Source organism: Sinocyclocheilus rhinocerous, unplaced genomic scaffold, assembly GCF_001515625.1.
Source record: "Sinocyclocheilus rhinocerous isolate Xijiao unplaced genomic scaffold, SAMN03320098_v1.1 scaffold240, whole genome shotgun sequence".
In the NCBI taxonomy this organism is placed as follows: domain Eukaryota; kingdom Metazoa; phylum Chordata; class Actinopteri; order Cypriniformes; family Cyprinidae; genus Sinocyclocheilus; species Sinocyclocheilus rhinocerous.
In genome coordinates, this window is record NW_015654534.1 from 690,067 (window position 1) to 700,248 (window position 10,182).

Below are 10,182 nucleotides of genomic sequence, written 5' to 3' on the forward strand. Positions count from 1 at the left end.
AGAGAGAGAGAAAGAGAGAGAAGGAGCGCGCGCGTATCCGGTGCACGGGATATCCGAGCACACGGCGATCTGTGCGAGCAAGCAAATCTGGCCTCAGACACATTTTTAATGTGATGCGTGTGATATCACCCTTGAAGAAGCCGCGTACTGACCGGTGTCATCGAAAGGACCGAGTGTCGTTTTGCGCCACGCATCCCCTTCTTCTCATCGCATCCGCGCGCCGCGTACCTGACTGAAGTATGCCAGAGAAAAGAGACGGCGCTGAATCCATCCGGGATTATTCATACATCGCATGAGAAGCATCTTTCCGCGCTCATCTGTGCCATAATCATTCATCCTTAGGAGTGGGTGTGCAGGTAAGGACGCAGTGAGTCGCATATGTCCGCGCTGGAGAACAGTGATTCACATTCGCTGTTATGATGTCCGTTGATTCCTGTACGGTGAATGCAGCGACCGGCCTGTGCTGGCCACACACTGCAGTCATTTCTGGGCCGTGTCTTAAGCCGATATTGTGCTTGTTGTAAATGACAACCGCTTGTTTTGTGTTTAAGAAAGCCAGGCCAGGCATTTTCCAACACACTGCCCCATTGGACCACATTGAGGAAAGTTGCTTGTAAACCCAATAAGTGTCAATGTAAAATGACAGGCCTGAATGGAAGAAAACATTTCATAGGTGGCATGATGAGCATTAGATATGTAAGCTGACGAGAATAAGGAGCGCCGGGTGTAAACGGTGATGGGAATAGTGGTGAACAATGCGGTAAAGGCATTGAAGAAATACATCATCCATGCTAGCTGCACCCACAGCTCGAGTCATGTGTCAGAAATTAGCAGCAGCAGTGGACTTTTTGTGTCAAACGTGAAACACTTGCTGCCATTTATGACCTATTTTACAGTATTAAAAGAATAGTGAGGGTGCCTAATTATTTGAAACAAGAGGCAGGACATATGAGCCATAGTAAGGTTAAATGCAAACATAGGTTATATATGTTGGTGTCTGCATTGCTCCTGTTGTATTGTCTCCTGAAATCGATGCACAATTTTACTGTATATAGTATTTAGGCTGCAAAGGAGGCACAGAAACTGCACCTAAACCAACATATATGGCACAAAAATGTGTTTAAATTCTGCATATACAGCAGGTGGAACAAATACATTTACACATGAGTTAGTTATAATAGCAAAAATAATGTTATGAAATTGATATTTTATGATTATGGAAAAATGAAAATATAAAATTCTAAAAATAAATATGATTAAAATATCACATGATTAAATGAATTAATTAAAAACAGCCATTTAAAATTAATGTTAAAAATAAAAACATTATTTTGAAATTATTTTAAAAAATATTTATACTTGTTATATTAAATTATATTTATATTACATAATATTAAATTGTATTTGCACCTTTTAAAATATGCTTTGAGCCACCTAACTGGGCTGTTTAAAGACACTTTAATTTCCAAATCTCATTTATGTATGAAACCATATACTGTATATGTGGTGTGTCATTTTATTCAATGCAAACATGGCTGCATATGTTGGTATAATCTGTGAATTTCTAATAGTTTTATACAGTATATGTGGTAAAAATTTCTTGATGCACAACTTTGCTTAGATACAGAGCAACGATTTTTTTCTTTGTAACAAGCACTTGTTTTTATACTTGTGCAGTCAGTTGATTTGATGCAAATGCATATATTGTTTTTTAAATGAGAGGTTTTTTGCACATAGTAATCTACTCTCTTCTCAGTCTTTCACAGTGAAGAGATTGAAGGCTTGCTTTTCTTGCAATGGGTTTTGTAACGTGTTTTTAAGTACACAGTTTCATAGTGTGATGTCATAATTCGTTGTGTTGACGTTCACTTTTGCACCTTTCAGTTGGTTGTCTTTTAAAATAAATTGGTGAAATAAAAATCAAATCATATTGGGTTTCTGAAACCCAATATACACAGCTCTGCGTTTAAGTGAATATGTTCAATGTGTAGTCCAGTTATAGCGATGTCATTGATCCCCAAGCAGATTTTCAGTGGAATAAATTCATCATTATGTCTATATCTACATAATTCTATCAAGAAATGAAGCAAGCATAGAGACAGAGAACTCCTCTGTCTGGGGACTGACGGCCTTCATGTTAATGCAGCATGGCATGATCTCCCTCAGGTCCTCCTCGACTCTTTGAGGACTGGATCCGTTTTTTATTCCCCTGAAAGCAACCTTACAGTCTGAGAAGAAGCTCCTGATCTATATCTGAATTATTTGAATTTAAATGTAGAATGTCCTTTTTAAAGGGCAGCTTCTGTTTTTGTTGAGGCAGATTCTTCTGTCAGATTATCCATGTCCAGGCCGTCTGTCCCTCTGTCTCACATTGTCTTGAGAAGATGGAAACTGTTTTAGGAACATGATGTCAGTATATGATATTTAAGCAGATTTATCCTAATGCTTATTTCCTGATCGTGAGGAGACAGGGTGGATGGTACCTGCTGCTTTGACAGATTTAAAGATTAAAAAGAGCTAACTAATTAATATAAGCGGGCCCAGACCGAATCATATTGCATTTTCTGGGCCGAAAATCTGTGGAATTCTGAGAAATGGACTTCAGAATGGTAAAAATATGTTCAAATGAGCTGAAAGAACTTCAAATAAATAAACAAATTAGCAGTGGAACATGTCCAGAACTTCCAGAAAACATCCAGAAAATGTTGTTGTCAGCATATTTTATATGCACTGAAAAAATTATACTTTGGACCAACTTAAAAAAAAATACTCTAATTTGTTGCAGCCAAATATATAAGTTTTTCACAAATTCTATTTATCATTCAAACCTTAAAGTTTGATTTAGTATATTTATTTCCCATAAGACAAAAAATTCATACAAAGTAAAAAATTATTTATTACAAAGACATAATATATTTACTTAGACATAAGCCAAAATGTTACTTAATGTTGGTCAGTATAATAATTTGGCTTTTTAAAACTTAATTTCACTATAAACCAAAGCTAAATTAGCCCTAATATGAAAGTAGAATTTCATTAATATGAAACTAAGAACACTTTGTTAGTCAATGTTTCATTTTAATGTTATTATATTTTATGTTATGTAATACACAAGCGGCAACCTTCCGGTCTCTCTCGTGAAACCAACACGGAAGTGACTAAAACTGCAATTCATGGAATGAGTCATGTTAAATAATATATTTTTTTATTTGAATAAAACAAGTTAATTTATATGTTCTCATTTTAGGTTACCATTTTTTCAATGTAAAAAAAACCACCAGAAAAATAATAAGACTCTATATATCTATATATCTCTATCTGTAAAATGTTCTGCACATGAATACTCTGGTGTGAGGGGAACATTAAACATAATAAAGAATTTCTTTAAATTTTTTCTATGTTGAAAAAGATATTTGCTTCTAGACAAACTGAACAAAACCATGATTTTTCATTAGACCAATAAAAAAATGCACTTTAAGTAAATGACAGTCCTTTCACTTTTTCAGTGTGTAAATCAGTCCGCCCACTTTGAGCTTCAAAAACGCTCTTCAGAAAACTACGGGTGACGTCACGGACACTACGTCCATGTTTTTATACAATCTATGGTAATACACTGTAAAAAGTGTAATCTTAAAGAATTATTTCTACCTTATTTAACACATAAAAATCAATGTATTTAGGTGGAATGAGTCATGTTAAATAATATATTTTTTTATTTGAATAAAACAAGTTAATTTATATGTTCTCATTTTAGGTTACCATTTTTTCAATGTAAAAAAAACCACCAGAAAAATAATAAGACTCTATATATCTATATATCTCTATCTGTAAAATGTTCTGCACATGAATACTCTGGTGTGAGGGGAACATTAAACATAATAAAGAATTTCTTTAAATTTTTTCTATGTTGAAAAAGATATTTGCTTCTAGACAAACTGAACAAAACCATGATTTTTCATTAGACCAATAAAAAAATGCACTTTAAGTAAATGACAGTCCTTTCACTTTTTCAGTGTGTAAATCACAGTCAGCAGTTGAATTCTAGTGTCCTTTTGATTACATCATTGTCCCCACATCATTTCTTGGTGAAACTGTGTATCTCTAAGGAGGTGAAAGGCTGAGCAGAGTTTGCTTTTGTCAGCTCTGTAAGAGAGAGTGAGATTAATCGACTAGCCAGTACTGTGAGAAAGCCATATAATAATGAGCAGTACTCTGCAAGGGACAGCAGTAGAATAAGGCTTCAACTCCTTGATTTACCCACCTTCAAAAAAAAACTGGCCTTTTCGGCACATCTACTTGCTAAAATCCACAGTTCATCAACCAGAACTACTGATTTTGCCTTAAACCTCAGAAGATAAAATGACCTGAATCAAATGTAGTCACTGTGTGTGTGCGTGTGTGTGTGTGTGTGTGTGTGTGTGTGTGGTGCAGTCGTGTCTGATTTTTGAGATGGCTTGTGAGGAGTGTAGTTAATTGTGAACTTGTGAACGCCTGAAGTCTTGTGCTCTTCTCACAGCTGTGTTTGTTTGTCAGGGAGAAACACGTCAGTCAGATCCTGCAGTCAGAGGCCTGTCGTGTCTGTGGACACCAGGTGCTGGGGAGGAATCAAGCCCTGACAGGCCTAGTATAAGGACAAGAGAGCCTGACACGAGGTCAAACTGTTACTCCTGGTATCAGAGAAGTGGGCAGGGAAACCCTGGGTACATTATACCGACTCCCAATGTTATCCGATACACAGGTTGTGTAAGAGATACATTGCAAATATGTTTTCTTACTAGCTAAATTTGCATGTGGGTTTCCTGTTGTTGTTTGTGTATTATTAACATGTGAACCCTTATGAAAAAAAAAGAAGTGTGCTTAATTGTATTGAATGTGCACTTTAAGTGTACACTTAAGTGCACTTTAAAAAGTGAACTTTGTAATAAAGTAAAATTGAAAGTTTTACTTTATTTTATATGTTACGATATAATCTTTTGTCATTTTTTAAATAAGTATTTCTTATTTACCGTATTATTTATTTACACAAACTTGTTAACACTTGACACTTACCACTGAGAAACGTCCGGCTCCAGTCGTGCTTGCGAATCAGTCTCTTGTCGATCAGCCAGTTCATAATGTAAGAAGCCTTCTCCCAAGTCTTCTTGCCAAGAAAGTTCCATCCGTGTTATTCCTCTCTTGCTAATTGAAATGCGTAATCCACTCATTATTCCCGTTTGGTATCCATTATCCGTTATCCATATATAGGTATCCGTGCGTGTGCATTAACTCCGCCCACCCTGCTTCTGATGACATCACTCGTGTTTTTTGTTTTTTTTTCACCTTATTTCAAATTACCGACTCACACTTTTCTCATCCTAATTTTACAAGTTGAAAGTTACAAAACAATTTTCTATGTATTGACAAGTCTCCAGGGCTGTCATTCCGTCATGGAAATGGGCGTTTCGTTTCCGACACGCGCTGTACGTGGTAGACCAATCCAGAGCCAATCTCTCTACGGCTCTGGACCAATCACATAGGACTGCACCATCTGACCAATCACAGCAGTGAGGGCTCGAGGAAAGGAGGGGTTTAGAGAGACTGATTCTTTGAACTGCTTCGCACGAGTCATTTACGAATAATTTAGAAATGAGGTAAAATTATATCTATTTTTTGAGAAAACTAATGTTTTTTGACCTTGCATGCATGTAAACCTGTTTTAGGAGACTCATAAAACAATATCAGCAACTTCAAAAATGGCATAATAGGGGCACTTTAAGTTAATATATTTTAAATGTACTAAATTGCAACATCATTAAAAATGTGTAATTACAAATATATTTAAATACATGACATACAAGTTTAAACATTAAAGTATGTTTTAGTTTACCAATAAATGCTTGTAGATAGATACACTCAGCAGTAACTTTAACCATATTTCAAACAAAGACAATAGAAGTAATAATGAAATTACATATAAAGATGTACTGAAGTGTTACTTAATTGGTTAAAAAAAGCACTCTTAATTTCAACTAATTGCATTCAATAATTTAAACTATAATGCATATTAATTTAATTACATTCAGTTTGCACCTATAAATATATCCTATTATTTCTGTAAAAAAGTACTCTTTTTAAAAGTATGCTTAAGTGTATGTCATTTTTCACAAGGAAAATCTTAAAGAATAGTAAAGATCCCATGACATAAAAAAGTTTGTCTTTTAGTCAATGTATTTTAGCTTTGAGATTTAAAAAAGTTAACTAAATTTGTATTTATCAGAATACACATTTAAATTACAGTCTTTTTCTTCTGGAAAATGAACAATTAGCAATAGAAAAGTAGAAAATAACATTTTAAGTTTTTAAAAATGTGTTCATTGCTTTCATCGATGACAAAAGCTGTCAAGTTTTGCTCCGGTGTGATATAAAACTAAAGGCTACTGGCTATAAAAAAAGGATAAGCCCATTAATATTGATGTTATAGGGGATTCCTGTACAAGTTTTATGTCACATACAGGGTTCCTCTTTGATATGCTTGATCCTACACTTAAAGGTGCACTAAGCAATATTTGAAAAATGCTTTTGACCATAGTGTCGGGCTGAGTCCCAAAACACACTTGCTGCCAATCAGCAGTAAGGGGCGTGTCTAGTAATGATAGGGAGAAGAGAGCGCTCAGTGAGTGCACAGGACAGATATTAGCAGATCTGGGCTTGTTTGTTTTGGTGCTTTTTAAATATCAGCATCGTTTGTCAAAATTCGCTTAGTGCACCTTTAATCTTTAAAGAGGTCACACTTATGAGCTTGTGTTGAACAGCTCATATACTTTGTGGGTGTATTTTCTCAAAAGTGGGAGTAATATTTAGGTCAGGTTTGCATTTTAATATTATGTGTTTGGGATAATTTTAGCAAGATCCATATCTTACTCTAAAATAAATGACAAATGTTGGCTTATAGATTTTTTTTTTGTAAATCTCAAACTCATTTGTTGAAGACTTAAATTGTGGTCACATAGATTTCTGGTTTAATAAAATTCTCGCCTAATTTGACATTCCAGTACTGCAGTGCTTAATCTAATTCGCAAAGAACTTGTTTAATGTGATAAGAAAATGTACATATGTCTCTCACCAATTCCTTTGAAACTATCTATCTGGCATTCATTTTGAAATCATTTGTACTGTCTCTTGGGTAATACAGTATCTCAAAAAAAGTCCCCCTTCTGCTTATTGGTAGAGAGTATTTGAGAATTTTCATTTTTACAATTTGTTCTAAAAATGATTTTTGCAAGCTCTCTATAGTCTATTTTGGGTTTGTGTTATTAATACATTGATAAATCAAATGATATTACAAAAGAATGTGCAGAGCGGCTTGTGATTGTGAATTTTACTCCGTGACAAAAGGGAAAATGTCAGCGTGCCTTAAAGAGATGAATTCCTTTTTGCATAAAACACATGGACCATCTCACGATTTGTGAAGAATCTGAGAAATTAGGCCAACTGTGAAACATCTGAAACACTTTCAAATATGAGCCGAATGTGTTTAAACATAATGAGGATTTTTTAAAAAGATGTTAAACTTGTACATATAAATGTGTGTGCGTGTGTGTGTGTGTTTGTACACCTACATACATACAAACATATATATACACACACATTTAAATATATGTAAATATATATAATGCAAAAATAGAATTATATATGTACAAGTGAAATATGAAAATGTATATAATGCAAATACATACTCAAATTAAGAATAAGAATGACATAAGTCTGTCACACAAACAAATTCAACGTATCTCTTGACATGCCATTTAATATACCTACTAAATATAAATGTTTTAATATATACGCACATTTATATATGTACAAGTGAAATATGAAAATTTATTTAATGCAAAAATATATTAGAAATAAGAAAGAATGGCGTAAATCTTTCACATAAAACATAAAATCAACGTATCTCTTGCTATCCTTTGATGTGCCATTTGGAATATTTGTCAGGATGTCCAAAACCACAGTGTGTGTGTGTGTGTGTGCGTGTGTGTGTTATTATGGGGGATGGGGCTGTTGAGATTTTGGGTTTATGAGTACTGGGGGAGGGGAACGCTCTGCATTTGTGTGCTGCATTCTCTCAAGATAATAATGACTGAAATCTCAATGAGCGTGTCAGGAGAACACCTGTCAAAGACTCTCTGTGTTTCTTTATAACCATGAGAACAGTGACTGTATGGATAGAAATTCATGAAACAGCACATATGACACACAGCACACCAATGATGGTCTGGTTGTTCACTGGCAGACATCGGAAAGGCTTCTGGAAGGGGGATGGGGTGAAGGATTAGCCTCCTAAATCTATTAGAAATTCATTCATACTAAATTCACTTATCAAGACGCTGAAGAAAAAAAAGAGAAAAAAGAGGGCTGCCCTCTCTTACATTGGTAGGTGAATTGACCCAGTTGTTCTGTATTCCTCTAAAAAGGTCACTTGACGTCACCCTCTCATGAAGCTTCTGTACATCAGCTTGAGGGAAAATGGGACAGTTATTTGTTTTGGTTTCACAGGAATATCTGACTCCTAAAACAAATCGTTCCGGCCCTGGATGCTGAATAGCCAATGCAACATTTCTGAGCTATTAGATAACATAGTAGGTTAATAACTGTGACGCAAAACACCTGTTAAGCTAGCTTGCACTGCACATATAGGCACTACATTAGTTTACATGTCAGAAACCATGGCTGTGTTCCAATCACCAATTCCAATTCATAGTGCCTTACAAAGTAGACTTCACAGAAGTTGTAGGAAGCTTGTAGGCTCAGTCCCAAGAGCAGTAAAAGGGTGATCAAGTGTGCAGTTTATCTTAACAGAAAGTGAAAATGGTAAATATATCCACTAGTCATTGAACTTCACCTCATTACTACTTGAAGTGACTAAAATAAACACAAAAAAAAACATTTTTCTTCATCTTAAATTGGTTACTAGACACGAGATACGTTTGTGTGAGAATAAAGTACACTAGATGTGACCGTTCCAACACAATTATCAGAACCCAACAGTACAAAATCACATTTATTTTTTTATTAAAGATTGCAACAGTCATTTATATATACTAAATGTAGTTACTTTTTGTGGTTGGTCGTATTTTTGGTGAACCTTTCTGTAGCTTTATGTGTGCAAAGTCACTTTTAAGGGTTAGTAAAAATGAATCACATGAATTAAGTGGTATAATCCAATCTTTCCGAAGATTTATGATTGCTTTATATGATGAACAGTTTTAATTTAGCCTGCCCTTTTATTTACATATTATTCACATTGATTGCACAGCTCGATTCATATGGATTAGTTGTATGATCTCTTTATTAACTTTTTGAAGCGTCCAAGACTTGATGTAAGATTTAAGATTTGTACATTTTGACGTTTGCATCACATAACCAGCTCCATATGTATTTCATTTCTGATATAGTAAACTTGCTCAGTAGCGCACCCGGTACAGCATTGGTAGCATTTAGGTATGAGTCCTGTGAAGCACGAATCACAAGTAAGCTTATAAAATAAAGCTCAAACACATGTAGAAATAAGCTAAAGTGGCATGGTTGCAAGTGTTTTTATGTCACATTTGATTTTGTTAACATTATCGGTTAGTTTTAGGGTAGTGTTTAGTGTAGGTGGCTTTTTCAAATGCGATTAACCTTTTAGCACCACTCAACAGACATTTAATTTCCAAATTGCTGTGATGCGTACAAGAACCAACATAACAAACCATTGCCAGATTCATGTTCATCTGTTTCAAATAAAACTGAACGTGCTTTTAGTGCTACTCTCTGCACATTTCACTTTGAAAGTGTGACATATGAAAAAGCAATGTAACATTAGCAGAAATGTTGTCAAATGCACTTTTTCCCAATGAGCCTTTGTTGAAAAGTTTTATGGGTTTGGAAGGACATGATGGTGATTAAATGGTGACAGAATTTTCATTTTCAGGTGAACTGTCCCTTTAAGGCAAGTTAGTTCACCTGGCGGCCATCTTGGTAACACCCCCTTAGAAGCTACTTCCTAATCATGCTAGAACAGCTTCTTTGTAATTCAGTAAGAAAAGATTGAAACTGCTTGCCAAATTTACATTTTAACAACATATGTGAAATCAGCAATAAATCGAACACAAAAAAAGATAAAATGTCAAAAATCCATTTGGCTGTGTTAATTTAAAAGCT